This window comes from Ursus americanus, chromosome 8 (assembly GCF_024610735.1).
Source record: "Ursus americanus isolate L20-20 chromosome 8, mUrsAme1.1.p, whole genome shotgun sequence".
NCBI lineage: Eukaryota > Metazoa > Chordata > Mammalia > Carnivora > Ursidae > Ursus > Ursus americanus.
In genome coordinates this window covers 57,706,845-57,729,146 of record NC_142134.1, presented here as the reverse complement: position 1 = coordinate 57,729,146, position 22,302 = coordinate 57,706,845, and the positions used below count along the sequence as shown (strand labels likewise).

The window sequence follows — 22,302 nt, the reverse complement described above, 5'->3', positions numbered from 1 at the left end:
GCTTAACTGGGAAGAGGTGTGCAAGATTGCTACATGGCTGTCAACATAGAAAGCACATCTTTAACACATTATTTGGTTTGTTGTGTAATTATAGAGAAAGTCTGAGTCAACAGAGCTTGTTTGAGTTAAAGAATAAATTCATTCGATTCTGTTAACCGTATAAACTGAGCGTCTTTATGTGCCTAGCACTCTGTTCAACACCCTGAATGGAACACCGCTGTTTGAACCTCTGTCCCCTTCCCTAGGAAACAACAACTCATTTGGCGACAACAAAACATCAATACATAAAACAATTTGAGTTGACCATGGAGCTGCTTTTAATCAGCCTAACACAGTTGCTGGAAGCATCTACAGAATTAGTTTTGCTCAGCCACAAGTTCAATCCTAAAGTTAACATCATTGCCCTTGCTTATGTGGTTCTGGGCCAAGGTAGGCAAGAGGCTAACAAAATTTGTCCAATTTACTCTAAGCAATTTGATTTAACTGGCAGTTGTTACCTTTGTGTCCCATCTCCTGACGGGCAGCTTTAGAGCTCTGCAATATCCAGTCAGGCTGCGTGCCAGGGTGTCAGGACCCAACTGTAACTGCCCTGGCTCTCCCTGCTGTAATCTCTATGAACAGCAAACAGATTAACATTTCACAGTCAAAACACAAGGCAGTGGCTAAAACTCCAAGTACTCCTTTGTGTGTGTAGAAGAAACCCTTCACTCCTTTGGACAACAAACTAAAAGACCTTGCTTGTGCCCCAAGCCTGGCAGGAAGCAACACATTTCTCCTTGAATTCGAAAGGATGGATACAATTTATAAATCTAAATGATTTGTAATTTCCAATGTGGTGTACATAAAAAATCTAAATCTCGCATCACCAATTGTGATGGTTCTGAAGCGGATTACGTTTATTCAGAAGGCATTTGGCTACTAGTGCAAGCCTGAAAATGTACTTGAAATTGTTCAGATGAAATAGTGCATGGTTGATTATTCTTTCACTTAGATGTGTAGTCCTAATTTATGTTTGTCTGTATTTGTAATAAGGGTGGATGTTTTGTTGTATTGTGAAAGCGTGTATCTTTTTTTAAGGATATCTCAGTTCCACATGCATAGCTTACTGATGAAATGATGATAAACCAATACACGCTCTGTGGAACCATTCTTCTTTCCAAAAATTAGGATTGGCTTTCTCATTGCATCTGACTATCGTAAGAATTTGGTCATAAAGATCTATGGATTGGGAACATAGCTACTCAATATACAATTGTTGAGTAAATCACTGAGTAAAGATTTTTGCAACTGCATTTGCCACAGGTTTATAGCATAAACTATGAGAGCCTATTCTGGTATGTTTTTCTTTTCTGACTTTCCTGAATTTTTCTGGCTCAGTCCAGAATTCATATAATTTAAAATTTTTCAATACATATATAAATATATGTACTTTTTACTGTTCTAACCATCAAATAATTGAATGTTAAAATACAAAAGACATTTCAGAAACAGTTCGTCATCAAGAATCATGGTCTGAATTTTGGTCATTATTTTCTTTATTATCTTTATGATATACATACAATCACAATCATTCAAAGACTCCTTTTTTGTTTGTTTGTTTGTTTGTTTTAAGATTTCATTTATTTATTTGAGAGAGAATGAGAGAGAGCCCGAGCAGGGGGAGGGGCAGGGAAGAGGGACAAGCAGACTCTTCGCTGAGCAGGGAGCCTGACTCAACCTGGGGCTTGATCCTGGGACCCTGGGATCATGACCTGAGCCAAAGGCAGATACTTAACGCACTGAGCCACCCAGGCACCCTCAAAGACTCTTTACAAGTGGCAGTGTATTAGTGTCCTAAGGCTTCCCACAAATTTGGTGCCGTTCTGAAGGAGACTTAAAATACAAAATCGAAGTGTCATGGGAGGCACCCTCTCTCCAAAGTCTCTGGCAGGAAATCCTTCCTTGTCTCTTCCAGCTTCTGATAGCTTCATGTGCTCCTTGGCTTATGGCAGGTAAGTCTAATCTCTACTTTTGTTTTCATATGGCTTTCTCCCCTGTGTCTCTGGACCTCAAATCTCCCTCTGTCCTTCTAAGACACTTGTCATAGGATTTAAGGAACACTCTCAATCTGAAATGATTTCATCTCAATTACCTTAGTTTAGTTACATCTGAAAAACCATTTTTACAAATAAAGTCACCTTCACGGGTTACTGGTAGACATATCTTTTGAGGGGCCACAATTCAATCCACTATCGGCAGTAAAGACTATAAAGGGACATCTATTTTATTGGAGGAAGAGTTTTAGTTAGTAGCAAAAAAATGGGCTATGTTAGTAAATTTAGGAAATATCTGTAGGTCAGCCAGACTATAAAGGGAAATGAGGGAAGAACACTGTTGAGAGGGCTATAGGGGATTTACATTCCTGCAGCTGTAAGAATGAGGTGAGCCAAGAACAAGGTTCAAATTTGAATAGATGGAGGGATTCCAACAGTCATTGCATCAGGAACCATTCCTGATTATGTAAGTTACAGGAGCCTTCCTCACTTCTTGATCATGATTATATAAAGAGAAAAAGCATATACAATCAGTTGTAATTACAAGAAAAGCAACATATGGTTTAGCTATCTTAAACATGGAAGCAAATCCAGAGATGAGTTTCAGAGATATGGGTGCAACAAAATATGAGGTCACACGAGAAAGGTTTTGAATAATGAATCTGCTATGAAATTACAAAATTGATCAATCTCCCATTGATTTGGTTTATATTCATTAGAAATAAATGGAATATTTGTGGATTGAAGTTGCCTTCTTTGTCTGATGTGATAATGGACAGAAGAAAAGAAGCTAAAGGAAGATAATTAACTACATATGACAATATTGAACCTGAAAAATTGGTTACAAATCTAGGCCATCCGATCATTTCAAGAAGACTAAGTACTTAGAGAGGTAAGTAGACTTGCACAGCAATCTTGCACTTTCTTTGCACAACTTGATTCATTTGAGAGAAGGCTAATTTTACTGAGAGACTTGTCCTTTTTAAAAGGCATTGTAACAGTCAGATATATTTGTGTATTTAAGTTTGCTGTGAGAGTTGACCCTCTCCTCCACCATTCTGACTGCCACGGTTATAAGAGTTTCTCGATGCAATGCTAGTCCCTGATTCTATTTCAGGGCCTGTAGACCCTTCTCAGAGGAAGGTATTGTGAGAAAGAGAAGAGTGAACTTGTTCTGAAGTACTGGACTGCAACAGAAAAACTCAACAAAGTCTAAAAAGGGAAAGAGATTACAACAGTGTTGTCTCTTATAGCTCAGGATATAAAATCTGTTGTGAAATCGGAGGTCTCAGTCTTTGCGCAATAACTTGCTCAACAATCATGTAATGTTACTACGTACCCAGCCTATGGTGACTGTAAATTGTCACGATAGTCAGATAAAGGGAGAAAACAAAAATCTTTGTTAAGCCTTTGATCATGGATTAAGTCATGCTCTTACAGAAGAACCAGAATTAATATTATTAGTAAATTTAAAAAGAGAGAAATATCAATAAACTTCTATAAATTGATTATTGCTAAAAGAACACGATATGATACAATTTATGCCATGTTAAAAGAACTTATGTTATCCAAATAAAATGAGTGAAAATTCATTAAAATAAATCAGGATTAATCATGACTTTGAAGTTTTAAACAGATTAAGTAATAAACATTATTTGATTTGGAAATGTGAGTTAAATTTGCTTTTCTTTATGGGGCCCTCATTAATAGGAAAATGCATAATACTATTAATTTATTTGAGGTAGGAAATAGTTCCTTGCTGAAAATATCGTCTTTAAAAAAGTGAGAACAAAATATGATCCTGATATCATTTTGTGTTATTAAAATAAATGCATTAACTTATTTATTCATATGATTTCATTCAAAATCTTAATTACAGGCAAGATTTGAGAATCTACTATATTGAAGATAATTGCATTAAGAACCAGGGGGAAATGGAAGTTAGAATTTGGATAAAACTTCTCCTACATGAATATTCAAGTATCTGTACTGCTCTGGACACAGAATAATTTATTATTGGCAAATGAGTAGCATGTATAGTAAGGTACATAAAAATGTGATGACTGCCTAAAGAAATAAAATAAAACATGTTGTCAGAGTAAGACACCCATGTCTATTTTTTGAAAAAAAAAACCAACCTTTCTTTTATATTTCTGAGAAATAAAGTGATTTCTTTCATATAATTAGCATGATAATGCTAAAACATATCAAGTGCAATACACAATGGTTGATTTCCAAATATTTATCAAAAATTACTAAGAACTCAGGTGCTGTCTTAACTGCTTTTCTGCACTGGCATGTTGCTGAAAAAAAAACTCTATGAAGTAAAATTATTTTTCCTGTTTCATAAATGAGGTTAGTGAAAGAACTCACTTGCCCAAGGTTGTACAGATAGCATGTGGAACAGCAAAAAGACGGTGACAAAGGAAAGAAAAAGAGGACACATTTGATAAAGCACAGTGAGATACAACAGAAAACAGGATTTTTTTTAAGCTCTCAGACATTCATTTAAATAAATTAGGTAGGTTTTTCAGTATCTCGTAGGTAGTTATGTTTCAACCTGCCTTTTATTTCTAAAATGAATCCAGCCAAATCAACTAATATAAATAATAACTAATGTAAAATTTTTATAGTAGATCTTACCAGCTTGTATGTACCAGACAACTTGTAGAAACTGAAATAAAAATAATATTCATGGTCAGATATCTGTTAAAATATATGCTGTTCAAAACACATCAAACAAAATTATCAAAATTCCCTCAGGGCTATTTATTATAAGACATTATTTTTAAGAGTTTCAAACCATTTTCTTTTATAGTTACTGAACCTTTGCAACACCCCTTAAACAAAGCAAGGCTTTGTATTCATTTAAAAATGATAAATCTAAACTTACAGAAGGTAAGTGCTTTCCGCAAATCACACAAAACAAAACAAAGAAAACAAACAAGGAAGGACCTAAATGCAAGATCCTTGAATCCATACTTATTCCAGAATCTTTTACACTTAATTCTTCTGAGGGAAAAATGTCTGGCTTTAGCCATGGAAGCTGCTACAGTAATTGCTTTCAGGAGGCTGCATAAACATTTGGAAAATTTATTATGTAACAAATACTTACTATAAGAGGGATCAATGCAAGGTGTATTCTATAATGTATTCTAATTAAGGGCTTGGAAAAAAAATTATGAGCACTAGATAATTTCCTTAGAGGGAAAGTTAAATAAAAGATCTCAATAACGTCTGAACTATAAGTAAAAATTAAAAAAAAAATCTACCAATGCTTCCCTAATTTAGTTAATTTTGGAAAGGTAATCCTTTATATGTGATTTATAAAATACGTATAAATTTATAAGCTTGGCAAGACACAGTACCAGAAAATATACCCACTCCCCCTCCAGATGCTGTAATATTGCACAGAATGTTATAAAAAATGTTAAATCAAAGCAGATTTATTATTGTCTAGGACTCTGGGTCTTTAAATTTTCTAATATGCTTGTGCCTAAATAATTTACCAAGCAGTTTAAAACCCAAGATTATATCTCCGATCCAATAGATGTGAATCTCTCCCCGTCCATTTGTAATGAAGAACAGATTAAAGATTTCACTAATGAAAATGATTGAGATTAATCCAGAAAAGCTGGGACAGACCTTCCCAATAAATAAGCTGGCTTTAAACACTTAATCTGATGAGGCTAGGGAGAGTTTAATTAAGATTCTATCTCAAATTTATCTAATATTCAAGAGTAAAATATCTGCTAAAACAGATTTCTCTTTAACATGATTTTTTCCTTCCTCCTTGGCTCTGACTAAAAAAATAATTTAAATTGGAATAGACAAAAATCATTCCATCAATTTTATTTTCTTTGGTAGGAATCACAGCTGTGAATGAGTAATAAAACTGCTCACTGACTTTTGGAAGGTCTCCCACTTGAGATTGAAGGTAACATAGTATAAGTGTTGTATACCTGTTTTATTCTCTGGGTGACTATTCAATTCTAATAGATAAATTAAAGGCTGTAACTTTTAGAGTAACAATGTTGACTGTTACTTGATACTCAAGTTAATGATGCCAGTGGATGTCCCGTAGTAAGCAAGCAAAATAAAGGTGGTTACTATGCTTACATTCAAATACACACTACTAAGTTGGAAAGATGAGAAACAAGTCTACAAAAATAGTAAATTCTAGTTAAAAGAACAAAACTCAGATTTTTACTGGCTGAACTCTCTAGCTGCTAAATACTGTACTCTCTTCTAAACCACTAACAATTTATTTTAATCTTATGTTTATAGAGTCTATGAATGAACAATGTTGATTCATGATAACACTTTTCAAATTTGGGAATCCCAGAAATTTTCTGGGGAAAAAAAAAGCGTGAACTTAGTGTCTGTTTACTTTCCCTAAAACAGAGATCTAATATGTTTTCTTTTGTTGAATTTGACATTTAGATATGATGCATTCTACATTAAAGAAAATATTTATACATTAACTACAAATGTACCGCAGCCCTTGGACAAGTCAGGCAAATAATATGAAAACATCCTTTTCATCTTTCTGATGCACATTTTCCCTCTATTCAAGTGCAGTCCTTCATACTATAGATACAGATCAATATCCCCATCCATTATCTCTTCTCTCTGTTACTGAAGAATGTCTTTATCTCTACCAGATCTGTTAAATCACTACCGATGTTTGAGTGAACTTCATTAAAAACAAACCCAAGCAACCAATAAACGATAAGTCTAACAAAAATCCTTCCTTGAACCTGTATCTTCTCTGATTTATATGCTGTCCTTTCCTTCTTTTTGTAGGCAATCTTGTTGAAGTGTAACTTGGAGTCCCTTCACTTTTTATTCTCTTTATTTTTCATGCCTTCTTTTTTTTTTTTATTCTTATTCCACTGCAGTCTGGCCTCTTCCTCTACTATAGTACTGGAACTGCTGTCGAGAGGCACCAATATCCTCCTGATTTACAGACAGGTCGCCATTTTAATCACTGTCCATTGCTTTAAGTGCAGGGTTCCATATTCAGGATGTATGATTTGTATTTACCTATGGTAGATGTAAGACTGTAATTTTCTTCTGCTCTGACTCTTACTTCTGAGTCTCCTCCTCAGGTTCCCCCTCTGTCCATTCTTTAAGTTGTTGATATTCTTTTGGTTTCTTCTCATTCTGTACATTTTTACTGCACGAATTTCTTCATGTTTATGGTTTTGACTATAAACATGACTGCTCAGTATAGTTATTTGGATCACGGGGAGATAGCTCAAGTTCCAATAAACATTCCAATACCGATGTTCATTAATAACACTGATCCTAAAAACCCAGCAACCACTTATTTTACCCATGAAAAGTGTCAGACCATATTATCACTTTTATATATATATCTTTTCATTTTCACAATGATCCACCTAATAGATTGCCATGAGTTTTAAATGGGATATTTCTGGCAAGAAGTAAAAATTAGAACAGTGACAGCTTCATCATAGGAGATAAAAAATGAATGTCTACTAAAGTATAAATATTTTCATTATTTTTTCTTAACTATTTTTGATCTGAACTTTTTATTTTCTCTTTGGCCCTAGAGAATATGAGTTTTTACCTTAAGTCCTTTATTAAAATGTTGATAGTTGTTTTACTACATAATCGAACTATTACGAAGAATTTATTGAAAACTTCTGTGCGTCTATATCTCTATCTATCTATCTATCTATCTATCTATCAATCAATCATGATCATCTATCTATCCAATCCATCTATCTAAGCTTTAGTGAAACCTTGAATAGGAGGCTCGTTTCCCAAATTTTAAAAAAGTTTTATTTATTGAAGTATTCTCTATACCCAATGTGGGGCTTGAACTCATAACCCTTAGATCAAGAGTCGCATGCCAGCTGGCACCCCTCTTCTCCTAATTTTTAAGGTAGAGGGTATATCAACCATTTTTGATCAAATAAAATAAATTAGTCTAATGTGTTTTGTCTATACAGTCTGTCAAAAATTGAGAGATGTGTTAGAATGTCCACTGCTATCTTTTGAAGTATAATTGGCATATAGTATCTTATTAGTTTCAAGTATGCATAATAGTGATTCAATATTTTATATATTATGAAATAACCCTCATGATAAGTCTAGTTGCCATTTGTCACCATACAAGGTTATTATAATATTATTGACTAGATTCCCTATGTTGTACATTAATTGCATCCCGTGACTTATTTATTTTATAACTAGATGCTTGAATTTCTTAATTCCCTTCACCTCTTTTGTCAGGCCCCAACATCACCCCTCTGGTAACCAATAATTCATTTCTTCCATCTATGAGTCTGCTTCTGTTTTGTTTTATTTGTTCCCTTATTTTGTTTTTTGGATTCCACATATAAGTAAAATCATGCAGTTATCTGTCCTTTTCCGTTACTTATTCCACTTGGCATAATACTCTTTTGTCATTCCATGTTGTCACAAATGGCAAGATTTCACTTTTTTTGGCTGAGTAATACTCTAGAGTGTGTGTGTGTGTGTGTGTGTGTGTGTGTGTGTGTGTGTAGATCGATTAATCTATCTATCATTTGTGTATACCACATGTTCTTTATCCATTTATCTATTGATGGACACTTAGATTGTTTCTCTACCTTGATTATTGTAAATAATGCTGCAATTAACAAAGAAGTGCATATATGTCTTCAAATTGATGTTTTCATTTCCTTCAGATAAATACCTAGAAGGGAAATTGCTGGATTATATGGTATTTCAATTTTTAACTTTTTGAGGAAACGCTATACCACTTTTCATGGTGGCTACATGAATTTACATTCCCACCAACATTGTGAAAGAGTTTCATTTTCTGCACATCCTTGCCAACACTTGTTACTTCTTGTCTTTTTTTGATAATAGTCAATCTGGCAGGTATGAGGTGACATCTTATTTTGGTTTTGATTTGCATTCCCTGATGATTAGTAATTTTGAAAATCTTTTTATGTGTCTGTTGACCGTCCACTGCTATTTTGTTTCTAGCAATTAAGTATCTCCAAAATTGAGCACAGTATATTTTTAATATTTTATTGAGATTAAATTTACTGAATATAAAATTAGCCATTTACTTTTATTTCTTTATTAAGGTATAATTGACATACAACATTAAATTAGTTTCAGCTGTATAGCATAATACTTTGATATTTGTATATATAGTCGACCTTTGGGCAACATGGGTTTGAACTGTGCAAGTCCACTTACAGGCACAGATATTTTTCAATAAATACAATACAGTATTGTAAATGTATTTTCTCTTCCTTATGATTTTTTCAATAACATTTTATTTTATTTAGCTTACTTTATTGTAAGAATACAGCATGTGATAAGTATAAGTATAACATACAAAGTATGTGTTTATCAGCTGTTTATATTATTGGTAAGGCTCCCAGTCTGTAGTTGGCTATTAGTATTTAAGTCTGGGGGGCGAGTCAAAGTTAGAGTGTGTATTCAGTTGCACAGGAGGTTGCTGTCCCTACCCGCTGCATTGTTCAAGGGTCAACTGTGTTGCAAAATGATCACCAAAATAAGTCTAGTTGATATCTGTCACCATACGGAAGTTACAGAATTCTTTTTTACGTTGAGAACTTTTTTCAAGAATTTATTTAAATTTGTTAGTTAATATATATTGTATTATTAGTTTCAGATGAGAACTTTTTAAGACCTATTCTCTTACCAACTTTCAAGTATGCAATACAGTATTAACCATAGCCACCGTGCTGTACATTTCATCCCCATGACTTATTTATTTTATAACTGGAAGTTTACCTTTTCACTCCCTTCACTCATTTCACCCACCCCAAATTAACCATTTTGAAGTGAACAATTCAGTGGCATTTAGTACCTTCACAATATTGTGCAACTACCCCTCTATCTAATTCTAAAATATTTTCATCATATCAAAAGGAAAACACATACTCATTAAGCAGTTACTCCCCATTTTGCCAAGACTCAGCCCCTGGGGACCACCAATCTGCTTTCAATCTCTGTGGCTTCATCTGTTCTGAATGTTTCATGTAAAAGGAATCACATAGGATGTGATTTTTTTAATGTGACTTTTTTCACTTGAAATGATATTTCTGAAGTTCATCTACACATTGGTATGCATCAGTACTTATTTTTGTGGCTGAATAATATTCCATTGAATACATGTATTAGAGTTGGTTTATAAGCTGCGTTGTTCTTTTTCATAAATGCTTTTTATCATGTTGAGGAAGTTTCCTTTTTATTTCTATTTCAAGCTTTCTGAGTGTTTTTTTTTTAATATAAAAGAGCATTGGATTTTGTTAAATGCTTTTTAATGCAACAATTGTGATGGTTATATGTTGCTTTTTCCATTGTTATATTAACATGGTGTTTTACATTGATTTATTTTCTTACTTTTGAATCATCCTTACATACTTGGGATAAATCTCACTTATGGTATATAGTCCTTTTACTATACTGCTTCATTTGCTAATATTTTATTTTATTTTTTGCATTTATATTCATAAAGGAAATTTGACTACATTTTTCTTTTCTTCCAGTGTTTTCATCTGACTTTGTATGAGGGTAATACTCCCCTCCATGAATGAGTTAAGAAGTATTTCTTTCTTTTCTAGGTTTTGGAAGAATTTTAAGAGAATTAATGTTAATTCTTCTTTAAATGTTTGATATAATTCACTAGCGAAGACTTCCCAGTTCTAGACATTTCTTTGTTAGGACATTTTTGATTACTGATTAAATCTCTTTACATATTATATGACTATTCAAATTTTATATTTCTTTGGTAATTTGTGTGTTTCCAGGAATTTGCACATTTCATTTAGCTTGTATAATTTGTTGCCATATAGTTATTCATACTACTCCCATATAGGTTTTTTTCTTTTCTTTTCTTTTCTTTTCTTTTCTTTTCTTTTCTTTTTCTGTGAGATTGGTAGTGTAACTGAACTAATATGAGCTTGCTTCTCGGTGAGTCACAGTAGAAAACACCAGGTAGAGTTGTTGCAAAGTAAACCTTATTTGCACCAAATAAGGACATCAAGGGAAATAACTCCCAAAGGGGAATAACTTCCAAAGCCATGACTCCTCAAGCAAGGGTGGATGGGTTTCTTTCCCTTAGGTAAGGGTGAATAAATAGGGGAGCCTTGTCATTGTACTTAGATGTGGGCATAAGGTGGCACATATGCTTTAAGGAAACATGCTTATACAAATATTTTATGTTATGTAAATGAGGGTTGTGCTCCTCTTTGGGTGAAGAATTTAGTATTATAATTAAGCAAAGGTAACTGTCAGTCTCTCTGTGGGTCCCTTCCCCACTCCATGGGTCTATCTACTCAGGCATGAGTGAGAGGTTGAGTTCAAACTGGTCTAGGTGGTCTGGGCCAGCTGGAATTCTTCGTCCAGGTTGTTGGTATTCCTTGAAGGGTAGCTTTGGTTTCCATCAAGGGATGGAAACCCTTTGCCTGAGTTAAGAGACAAGATGGAAAGAGCTTAAGGAAAAATTTGGGACAAAGGTTGGTAGGTACAAAAAGTGATTGATTTGATTTATTTGATTCACTCAATTGTTTCTCTGTTATCTATTTGTTTACCTTCACTATAATCATTACTGTTTCTTCCATTCTGCTACTTTTTGGTTTTATTTGCTCTTCCTTTTCTATTTCCTAGAGTTCTAAAGATATTACTAATTTGAGACCTTATTCTTTTTTAATGTAGGAGGGAGAGAGAAAGAGGAAGGAAGGAAGGAAGGAAGGAAGGAAGGAAGGAAGGAAGGAAGGAAGGAAGGAGGGAAGGAAGGAAGGAAGGAAGGAAGGAAGGAAGGAAGGAAGGAAGGAAAGAAAGAAAGAAAGAAAGAAAGAAAGAAAGAAAGAAAGAAAGAAAGAAAGAAGGAAGAAAAGAAAGAGAAAGAAAGAAAGAAAGAAAGAAAGAAAGAAAGAAAGAAAAGAAAGAAAGAAAGAAAGAAAGAAAGAAAGAAAGAAAGAAAGAAAGGAGAAGAAATAAATGGAGGGAGGAAGGAAGAAATGCAGGGAGGGAGGGAGGAAGGAAGGAAGAAAGGAAGGAAGCAAGGAAATAAGGAAGGAAGGAAGGAAGGAAAGAAGGAAGGAAAGGAAGGAAGGAAAGAGAAAGGGAAAGAGAAAGAGAAAGAGAAAGAGAAAGAGAAAGAGAAAGAGAAGAAAAACAAAACTTGCATCTTAGCTCTGTATGCATTCAACACTGCGCAGCCATTTCTAACCCTGTCTTAGCTTTTACTTACTCTGAGCCTAGTGATCAAAGGTGAAAACTTAGGGTCTTCTCAGGTCTCCACAGAACAGGCATTCTGCCTTGGATGTGTGCATGAATTTTTAAATTTTCCAGTACTCAAGGGCACTTTTTGAATATCCATGAGGAAGTTTCTGCCATGCTTTTCTCTCAGGCTGTTGTTTGCCTAAGTTTTAATCTTTTCCCCTAAAGAGCTGTGGGTTGTTTGCTTGCCTTAAAATGATTTCAAGAAATATCTACCACTTTTCTTCCATGATGAATTCCAAGTTAGGTGCAAGAAGATGAGCACCTTGCGTCAACACTTAAGTCAGTCCCCAAATAAATTAGAACAAACACAAGCCTGTGTGAATAAGTTCTGCTCTGTTTTGCTTGACTTTTGATGTTTCTGTGGAATAGACCCTTGGAGAAACCTACTCCACCATTTTTGCTGATGTCGTTCTTGATCACTCTATAGCTTTCGATGTTCTTTCATTAAGTTCAAAGGAGTTCATGATGTCTTTGGTTTTTAGGTGCAATACATCTTAATAAGCAGCTATGTACTTTGTGTCATAAAATATATTTACTCTAAAGCATTATTTATCTAATTTTAATACAACTTCACAATTCTACTTATTTTCTTTTACCTTATGCTAATCATTATCTATCCTATTGTTATATGTGATTTTTTCTCTTACTTTACATACATAATAACTTTAGGTTTTGACAAAATACAATATTTTTTCTTGAGTTTATTGCATTTAAATTAAATTGCATATAAAGATTTTTTTTAAATCTCACCATTAGCATTTTACTTTATGTTTAACATTTCCCTAATTCCATGCTATTTCGTTTTGGTAGCAGTTACATGCCATCAAATTTCCTAGAAGTATCGCATTTTCTTTTTCACTTTCTTGACAAATCTCTTTACTTTGTTGACAAAGCTCTTTCTAATCAAGCTATCGTTACCAGTTCTTTAACACCCTACACTGTAATGCACTATCTCCTGAATATCAGGCATACAGACACATACGTGTACACCCATAAATGTATGCATACACATATATTTATATTTAAATGTACATTATATCATATATGTTATATTCAAATATGCATATACAAACATGATTTTATTTTCAAAGAATTCCCTTTTCCTCTTGTTAATCTAAATAAAAGACACAGAAATAAAAATAAAGAAATGCAAATATTTAACTTATCTTCAATTTCTCATTTTATATGATGAAATAAGTCCCTTAAATTTATAGGCTAATGAACCTACCTTATAGGACGATGCTCCATTAATCATCCTAAATAGTCTTTTTTTTCTCAAAATTACATTATCTCATACTTTCAAAATTAAAATAATTTGTAATATATGATACCATCAATCTAAAATTTGGGGCTGTATAATAAATCTTACAATGAAGGTTGGCTAGCACTTATATATGTTGTTTATTAAGGACATTGTGTTTAAACAACAAAAAACACGTAGTGTGTTTTCAGTGCTCTTAAACATTTTACTTCCTTTCCTTTATTTTATATCTTAACCAATTGATTGCCATTTAACATTTGTAGACATACCTCAGAGATATTATGGGTTAGGTTCTAGGCCACTGCAATGAAGCAAATATTTGAATGAAGCTAGAATTTTTTGAGTTTCCAGTGCATATAAAAGTTATGCTTATACTATACTGTGGTCTATTAAGTATACAATAGCATTATGTCTAAAAAACAGTGTATACACCTTAAATGAAAAATACTTTATTGTTAAAACATGCTAACTATGGGGCACCTGGGTGGCTCAGTCCTTAACCATCTGACTTAGGCTTGGGTCATGATCCCGGGGTCCTGGGATGGAGCCCTGCATCAGGCTCCCTGCTCAGTGGGGAGCCTTCTTCTCCCTCTCCCATTCCCCCTGCTTGTGCTCCCTCTCTCGCTATCTCTCAAATAAATAAATAAAATCTTTAAAAAACACATGCTGACTACCATCTGAGCTTTTAGTGAGTTGTAATATTTTTGTTAGTGAAGGCTCTTGATGTCTGCTCACTGATTGGGGTGGTGGTTTTTGAAGGTTGGGATTTCTGTAGTAATTTCTTTTCTTTTCTTTTGAGAGGGAGAGAGGAGGAAAGGGGCCAAGGGAGAAGGAAAGAATCTTAAGCAGATTCCATGACCAGCACAGAGCCTGATGCAGGGCCTGATCTCATAACCCTGAAATCATGACCTGAGTGGAAATCAGGAGTCAGATGCTTAACCAACTGAGCCACCTGGCTGCCCATGTAGCAATTTCTTAAAATAAGTAACACCTATTGCTACACCTATTGACTCTTCCTTTAATGAACTATGTGTAGCATGTGATGCTGTTGGATCGCATTATAGTCATAGTAGAACTTCTTTCAAATTTAGAGTCAACCCTCTCAAAACCTGCTACTTCTTCATCAACTAAGCTTAGGTAATATTTTAAATCATTTGCTGTCATTGCAACCATCTTCACAGCATCTTTATCAGAAGTAGTTTTCATCTCAAGAAACCCCTTTCTTCGTTCATCCTTAGGAAGCAGCTCCTCATCCACTCAAGTCTGATCACGAGATTGCAGCCATTCAGTCCCATCTTCAGGCTCCACTTCTCATTCTAGTTCTCTTGCTATTTATACATCTGCAGTTATTTCCTCCACTGAAGTTCTGAACCCCTCAAAGTCATCAAATTCAAAAGCCTGAAATACTGCAAGAATTACCAAAATGTGGGGCGCCTGGGTGGCACAACGGTTAAGCGTCTGCCTTTGGCTCAGGGCGTGATCCCGACGTTCTGGGATCGAGCCCCACATCAGGCTCCTCGGCTATGAGCCTGCTTCTTCCTCTCCCACTCCCCCTGCTTGTGTTCCCTCTCTTGCTGGCTGTCTCTATCTCTGTCAAATAAATAAATAAAATCTTAAAAAAAAAAAAAAAGAATTACCAAAATGTGACACAGAGACACAAGTCAGCAAATACTTTTGGGAAAATGGTGCCAATAGACTTGCTTGAGGCAGAGTTGCCACAAACTTTCAATTTGTAAACAAAACAAAAAAACGAACACAGTACCTGTGATGTACAGTAAAGTGAAGTGCAGTAAAAGGAGGTATGCCTGTATTGAAGACAAACTTGAGAGAAACAAAATTGCAAATAATTTTAATATCAAGACTGGTGTTTGCATTTTAGGAAACTAAGCAGATTTCTGCCATTATACTCTTTACTTACTATGTGCAATCAAAACTAATTACTAATGCAGCATCTCATTTTGTTTTATAGCTTTTACAAACAAATTTTAGTATAAATATTGAGTCTCTTGGCCTAAGAGGTATAAGAAGAAAGGAAGGGATTTTGAATAGTAGGAGATTCTCTGATTATTGGAAAACTACCATTGATGCAAACATAGAGGGATATGAACCATTAAAACAATAAGCCCATTAATGATTATCATCTCTTATGTTGAGACCTGGTTCCTAGGGAATTAGCCACATGGCTGGCCACTAACTAGAACTCAGTGATACTCTGCTAAACATAATTTTTCTCTGTTATTTAAATAGCAATATATTCCCTTTTGACAGATTTTTTCCCCCACACTAACACTGATTGATAATTGATAGGCAGGTTAGTTATACTAAGACATGAAAAGGATTTATTTTATTTTTTCCCAAGGATTTTATTTATTTACTGGAGAAACAGAGAGAGAGTGAAAGAGAGAAGGAGCAGGGGAGGGGCAGAGGAAGAAGCAGACTCCCTGCTGAGCAGGGAGCAAGATGCAGGGCTCCATTCCAGGACCCTGAGATGTTGACCTGAGCCAAAGCCAGACATTTAACTGCCCTAGCAACCCAGGCACCCTGAGAAGGATTTAAGATGTCTTCTGACTCATCTAAAACTATATACACTTTGCTTATAGATTTTAAGTATATCTTTAAAAAATTATATATTTATTTGAGAGAGGGAGAGAGAGAGAGAGAGAATGCATGGGCTGGGAAGGGCAGAAGGAGAGGGAGAGAGAGCATCCTAGGCAGACTTCCCACTGAGCACAGAGCCAGTCACAGGGCTGGACCCCAGGACCCTGATATCATGACCCTAGGGAAATCTAGAGCTGGATACTCAACTGACTGAGCCACCCAGGCACCCCTAGGTTTTTTTAGATTTATTTATTTATTTATTTATTTATTTATTTATTTATTTAAGAGTGAGAATGAGACAGAGAGGGAGAGCACCACTGGGGAGAGGGGCAGAGAGAGTGGGAGAAGCAAACTCCCCACTGAATAAGGAACCGTACATGGGGCTTGATCCTGAGACCTGAGATCATGACCTGAGCTAAAAGGCAGACACCTAACTGACTGAGCCACCCAGGCATCCTGTTAAGTATATCTTAAGACAAAATACATTGTGTTGCCTCTGATTTTTTTGAAATTAATTACATGCGGATGATATGCATGGCTTCATCATTAGTCAGAAAATGCCATTGTATTCAATTTTCTATACCCTGAATATTCTGAATAAATAAATGTTGAATATGCATGCATATGAAAAACATGCTTTATTATGATGTATTTTCCTGTAAGAAGAATAATCAATGATAGAGTGTTACCAACTCCTATTCTATCTACTTATCAGGCAGTTGTAATCCTATTTAGTGCTCCAATATAAAACTCATTAAATGAATCAATTTCAGTGGAATGCACTGAGTGAAATCTATTTTTATTTATTTTTTTGTTATTATAATCATATAAGGACCACAATATCAGATAGAAGAAATGTTTGGTAAATCTCTGGGTTGGGCACTCTGCAACTGTAAGTAGTACACTGCTTTTAGACAACCAGAATAATTTATGCAGAGAGAGTTTTCTGCTTCAATACACGATGTTGAGAAAACTGGTCTTCACAAAGCCATTGATTAGTTTTTTTGCCAAGATGATATCTACTTTTCAAATCATATAAAACATTTCATTATGAGCTGGTGGGAGTCCTAAAGATAATCCACTATAAATCCCTCATTTAGAGTTGAAGAAACAGTTAAGAGGAGGTCAAGTTATTTGATCATGTGGAAGTGTCAAGACTAAAGTCTTGATCTCATATCTCCCAGTCCAATGATTATTCCAACACCCCATGAAAATGACATAATAAGGACACATAAAATAGAATGTAGAATTTTACTGGAAAAACTTAAGGAAACTTGGGAAAATATAGTAGCAGAGATTTATGGGAAAGTTGAAACATGTTTCCTTTTAATCCCTTTAAAAGGATTTTAAAAAGTTGCTTCCATTCCAAACTCTTCTTTTCTTCACTTATATTTTCAAGTTCTTAGATATAAACATACCCAATTTCTTCTTTCTTATCCTCTTTTTATGATGAAACAAGGTTTATTAATCATCGACTATGTCAACTACCCTTTATTCAAGTTTTTTCAAGATCCCTAAGGTGCAAAAAATGTTATGTTCATTTTACAAATGAAAATATATACTCAGAGAGATTAAGTAATTGGTCTGATAACAGTTACCTAGTAAGTGATAGACTCAGGATATTAACCTGAAATTCTTTAGACGTTGTCCCTAATTTTATCTCATTTTATTTTTCTTCCAGTTTTAATGAATTATAATTGAATAGAACATTATACAAATTTAAGGTGTGCAGCATAAAGACTTGATATATGTATATGTTGTGAAATGATATCAAATCATTATGTTTTCAATTAAAAATTTTTGCCTAAAAATCTTTTAAGACATTGTTCTCTGCATTTTATTTTATTTTGCCAAGATGATATCTACTTTTCAAATCATATAAAACATTTATTTTATTTATTTTTAAAAAGATTTTATTTATTTATTTATTTTAAAGAGAGAGAGAGAGAGAGAGAGAGCACAAGCTGGAGGAGGAGCAGAGGGAGAGTGACAGAGAAGATCTCAAGCCGATTCCCTGCTGAGCATGGAGTCCTACTCGGGGCTCAATCTTATGACCCTGGAATCATGACCTGAGCCAAAATCCAGAGTTGGATGTTTAGCCAACTGAGCCACCTAAGTACCCACTCTCTGCATTCTCAATATACTATCCCTGTTTCCTGATTTTTATACCTAGGCTCATGAGGCATCATGGGAAGTGAAGATTTTTAGAACCAATAGATGCATTTGTCTTTCTTGCTGCACATTAACGTTTTATAAATATTTGAGCAGGCCTAAGTCTCTGGATATATTTTGTGAGTCAATGTGGTTTTCTTTAAACACCTTATTTAATGTTGAAATTGATTATTATCATGTGTCTTCTAAAAGAGTGCTTCATGAATCATCAACATTAAAGGACCAATTCTTAAATTTTTAGACCTTCGCAGAATGATGTATTTGTAAAACACAGCAGAAATTTTATGGTAATGTAAAATTGCTATAACAATTTCCAAGTGATTATTCTCCTTGCCTGTACTTAGTGCCATTGTAGACTAGTGCCACAAAGTTATACAGAGCAGAGTTGTGTCTCAAGAACTTGTGTGTACTTATCAGCTGAAGATCACATGACACTGCAGATTCCATTATAGTAGGCCTGTGGTGAGGCCAGAGATTCCGCATGTAGCAAGTTCCTAGGTGGTACTGTTCCCTATTCACATTTGGAGTAGCAATTCCTGCAAAGCAGAGCCTGCAGCAATGAGTCAAGTGCCAACACTTTATTTGGGAGTTCTAAGCCTACGGGAGTTTGAGTGAGAAATAGTGGGTAATGAAGGAGAAAAGAAAAGAAAGCAATGAGATATTGTTCTTTACCACATTCCCTGCAGGGAGTTAAGAGTCAACAAGTTGCCCTGAAGTGTATTTACACGGCACCAGCTTTTTCATGAAGGTTGCAAGGAAGAAATCAATTTTTAAAGAGAAAAAGGAGAAAGGATTATCTTCAAAGCTGGTCAGTTTTTACCCCATGGACAGCTGTCTCAACCATGCTTTTGCATATCATCTCTGGCCTCTTGAGTTGGCTGCTCAGAATTCCAGATCCTTTATCTCATGATGGGGTATTTCAGCCAAGTCCAAAAGCAGAGGGGGCCATTTGAAGCAAGTAAGGTAATGACTAAGAAAAAGAAAACAGAATGATGTCTGAGAAGGCACACAGCAAGGTTGTGACCAATACACATTCCAACAAATAAATTATCTCCTTCCAAGCTTTATTTTCCTCCAGAATATGTGTTACCATCTGATGACATATACACACACACACACACACACACATATATGTATGTATACATATATAAATATGTAAAACTTGTTTTCTCTTTATTGCTCTCTTCTCTTATCACAGTGTATGGCACTTGAGGTCAAAGACTGTCTATTTTTGTCCTCCAGCTCAAGAATAATGCTCAACACATAGTAATTGCTGAATAACTCTTTAGCAAATAAATATGTGTATGAATTTAAAAAAAAGGAAGTATTATATGAAGAGATAAAGTCCAAAATTGAATAGTTAAAATGACCATTCTTTAATCTTGATTATATAATTTTTCCCTAGGGTGAGACATTACTATGCCAATTTTTCAAATCGGGGAGCTACACAGAAATTGGCCTGATGAAAGCTTTGGGATTAGCATTTCATTAGCTATTGCAGTTTAACTAACTAAAGCCAAAACTTTTCTGGGTTTGTGTTTCATACAATTTGTAACAAATTATTGAGCTTTTTGGAAAATAATGCTTCCCAGTCTAAAAGAAAGTGTTAAATTTTGAAAGCAATAAACACATATATTTTCCTGAATTTTGCTATTTTCTTGTGATTTAAAAAGCAATTTCAATCATTTCCAGTATTGTCAGTAGAGAGCTTACTAAGATTAATGTCCCCGTATACAAATTTTCAAAAATGGGAATATTGTCATTAATTTCAGACACTTTAATATCATTCTATGCCCAAGTTTGCAAACCTTTTACTACAAGGTGGATAGAAGCCGATCTTAAGCTACTTTATCTGGCACTTTAAAGCCCCTTATTTTGACATTTTATAGTAACACTAACGTACTGGACATTGTAGCTTTATGCCACTATGAACCTCCTTTTCATTTTGTTTAATAACACACTTAGCTACTTATTACATTTGTATAGTTTCTTTTTTTAAAGATTTTATTTATTTGAGAGGGAGAACATGAATACAGTGGAGGGAGGGGCAGAGGGAGAGAGAGAAGCAGACTCCCAGCTGAGCTAGGAGCCAGACATGAGGCTCGGTCCCAGGACCCCAAGATCATGACCTGAGCCAAAGGCAGACATTTAACTGACTGAGTCACCCAGGTGCCCCTCATTTATATAATTTCTGTTTCCCAATAGAGTGACAGAAAAATCAATTCAAATTTTTCTGTTTTCAGTTTTTATGCTTATATATTCCTTTTATCAATTTTAAAATGTGATTAATTTTTTTTCAATATTCCGGAATATAGGATAAAATCATAGATCTTATTTCTATATTTTATACTTCTCTCTCTCTTTTTTTAAGATTTTATTTATTTATTTGACACACAGAGAGAGAGACAGCCAGCGAGAGAGGGAACACAAGCAGGGGAAGTGGGAGAGGAAGAAGCAGGCTTCCCAGCGGAGCAGGGAGCCCGATGCGGGGCTGGATCCCAGAATGCTGGGATCACGCCCTGAGCAGAAGGCAGATGCTTAACGACTAAGCCACCCAGGTGCCCCTATTTTACACTCCTCTTAGCACCAGACAGAATTATTCACTCACTTACTCACTCATTCATCATTAATTGAGTGATTACCATATAAATATTACAATATAAATTACTTCTGGGCAGACAGAAAACTTTTATCCCCTTACACCTAAACAAGAGATCATTTAGCATTCAGTTAAGTACTGTAATATAGAGAGATACAGGGCTTATTACTGCCAAATAACAGAACTGTTTCAAAAAGTGAAATATTTGTAATGAAAATTCTTTTAGCTTGCTAAGGAACTTCTATAACACATAATTGGTTATGTCTTTTCTTGTTAAGAGGATTACTTAAAAATAACTTTATATTTAGTTTCCTTCAACACATCTTGTGGTATAAGTAACCTATTGATATAAAACAAGCTGATTGATATTTGCTTTCACTTTCCTTCAGTAATCTACAGGAAGGAAATTTCAGAGATTGCATATTTTAGTCCTAGATTTTTGCATTTGGGTGTTTTAATAGCTTCTTTTTATCCACTGAGATTTCTTATCTTTATTTTTCCTTTATCTCAGGATTATATGGGTCAGTTTATATGGCTATAATCATTGCTCTAAAATCTTTTTCTGCTAATATCAACATCTGGGTCATCTTAAGCCTTTACCCCACTGCTCAGCTTTTCTTGTGAGAATTCCTGAGTATTCCTGATTCTTAATATGCTGTGCACTTTTGCCTTGTACCTTGAACATTTTGAATATTACAGAGCAGATACTGTTATATTCCTCAGAAGAGTGCTGACCATTTTGTTTAAAAGCAGATAAGTTATGTGATTAGACACATACTGCATATTCTCTTTTGAATGACAGATCCAACATCAGTTCTTCTTCTTCTTCTTTTTTTTTTTCAACTGTCCTGTACCTACCTGGCTCAGACAGAGCCAGAAATTTGGCAGAGTTTATATGTAGAAACCAGGCTCCTTGTCTTCAGCTCTCATATTTCCAAGGTCCCCATCCACTTTCTAGCATCTATATAATAATGATTTTCTATGATAGTTTTAACCTTCTCATTTCTGCCAGCTGCCTACTTTTTGTACAATTTCTAATACCTTAAGGTGATTGTAGTTTTTGTTGTTGTTTTGTGATTTGTTCAGAGTTTATAGTGGTTATCTATGGAAGGCTTGGTCTAGTAGGAGCTTAATCTGTTACCATGGAAGCAGAATCTATAGCTAGGAAATTTTAGGGAAAATTTTAATAAGTTTTAGAAGGTCTGCTAACAAAACAAAGCAAACAAATAAATAAGCTTCACTTTAGAGGGATATGGTATGTCTGTTCAGTTGAGACAGAGTGCGAGTTTCACTGATACATTACGGAAAAATGAAGAGAACATACAACAGTATGTCATGGTGGAGACAGATACATA

At 34.7% G+C, this 22,302-nt stretch overlaps 1 pseudogene; it reads left to right on the top strand.

The window, feature by feature from the left end:
- The first annotated feature begins 305 nt into the window (after positions 1–305).
- The window catches only part of LOC123775423 (armadillo repeat-containing protein 1-like), a 60,570-nt pseudogene continuing 38,573 nt past the window's right edge, over positions 306–22,302 (top strand).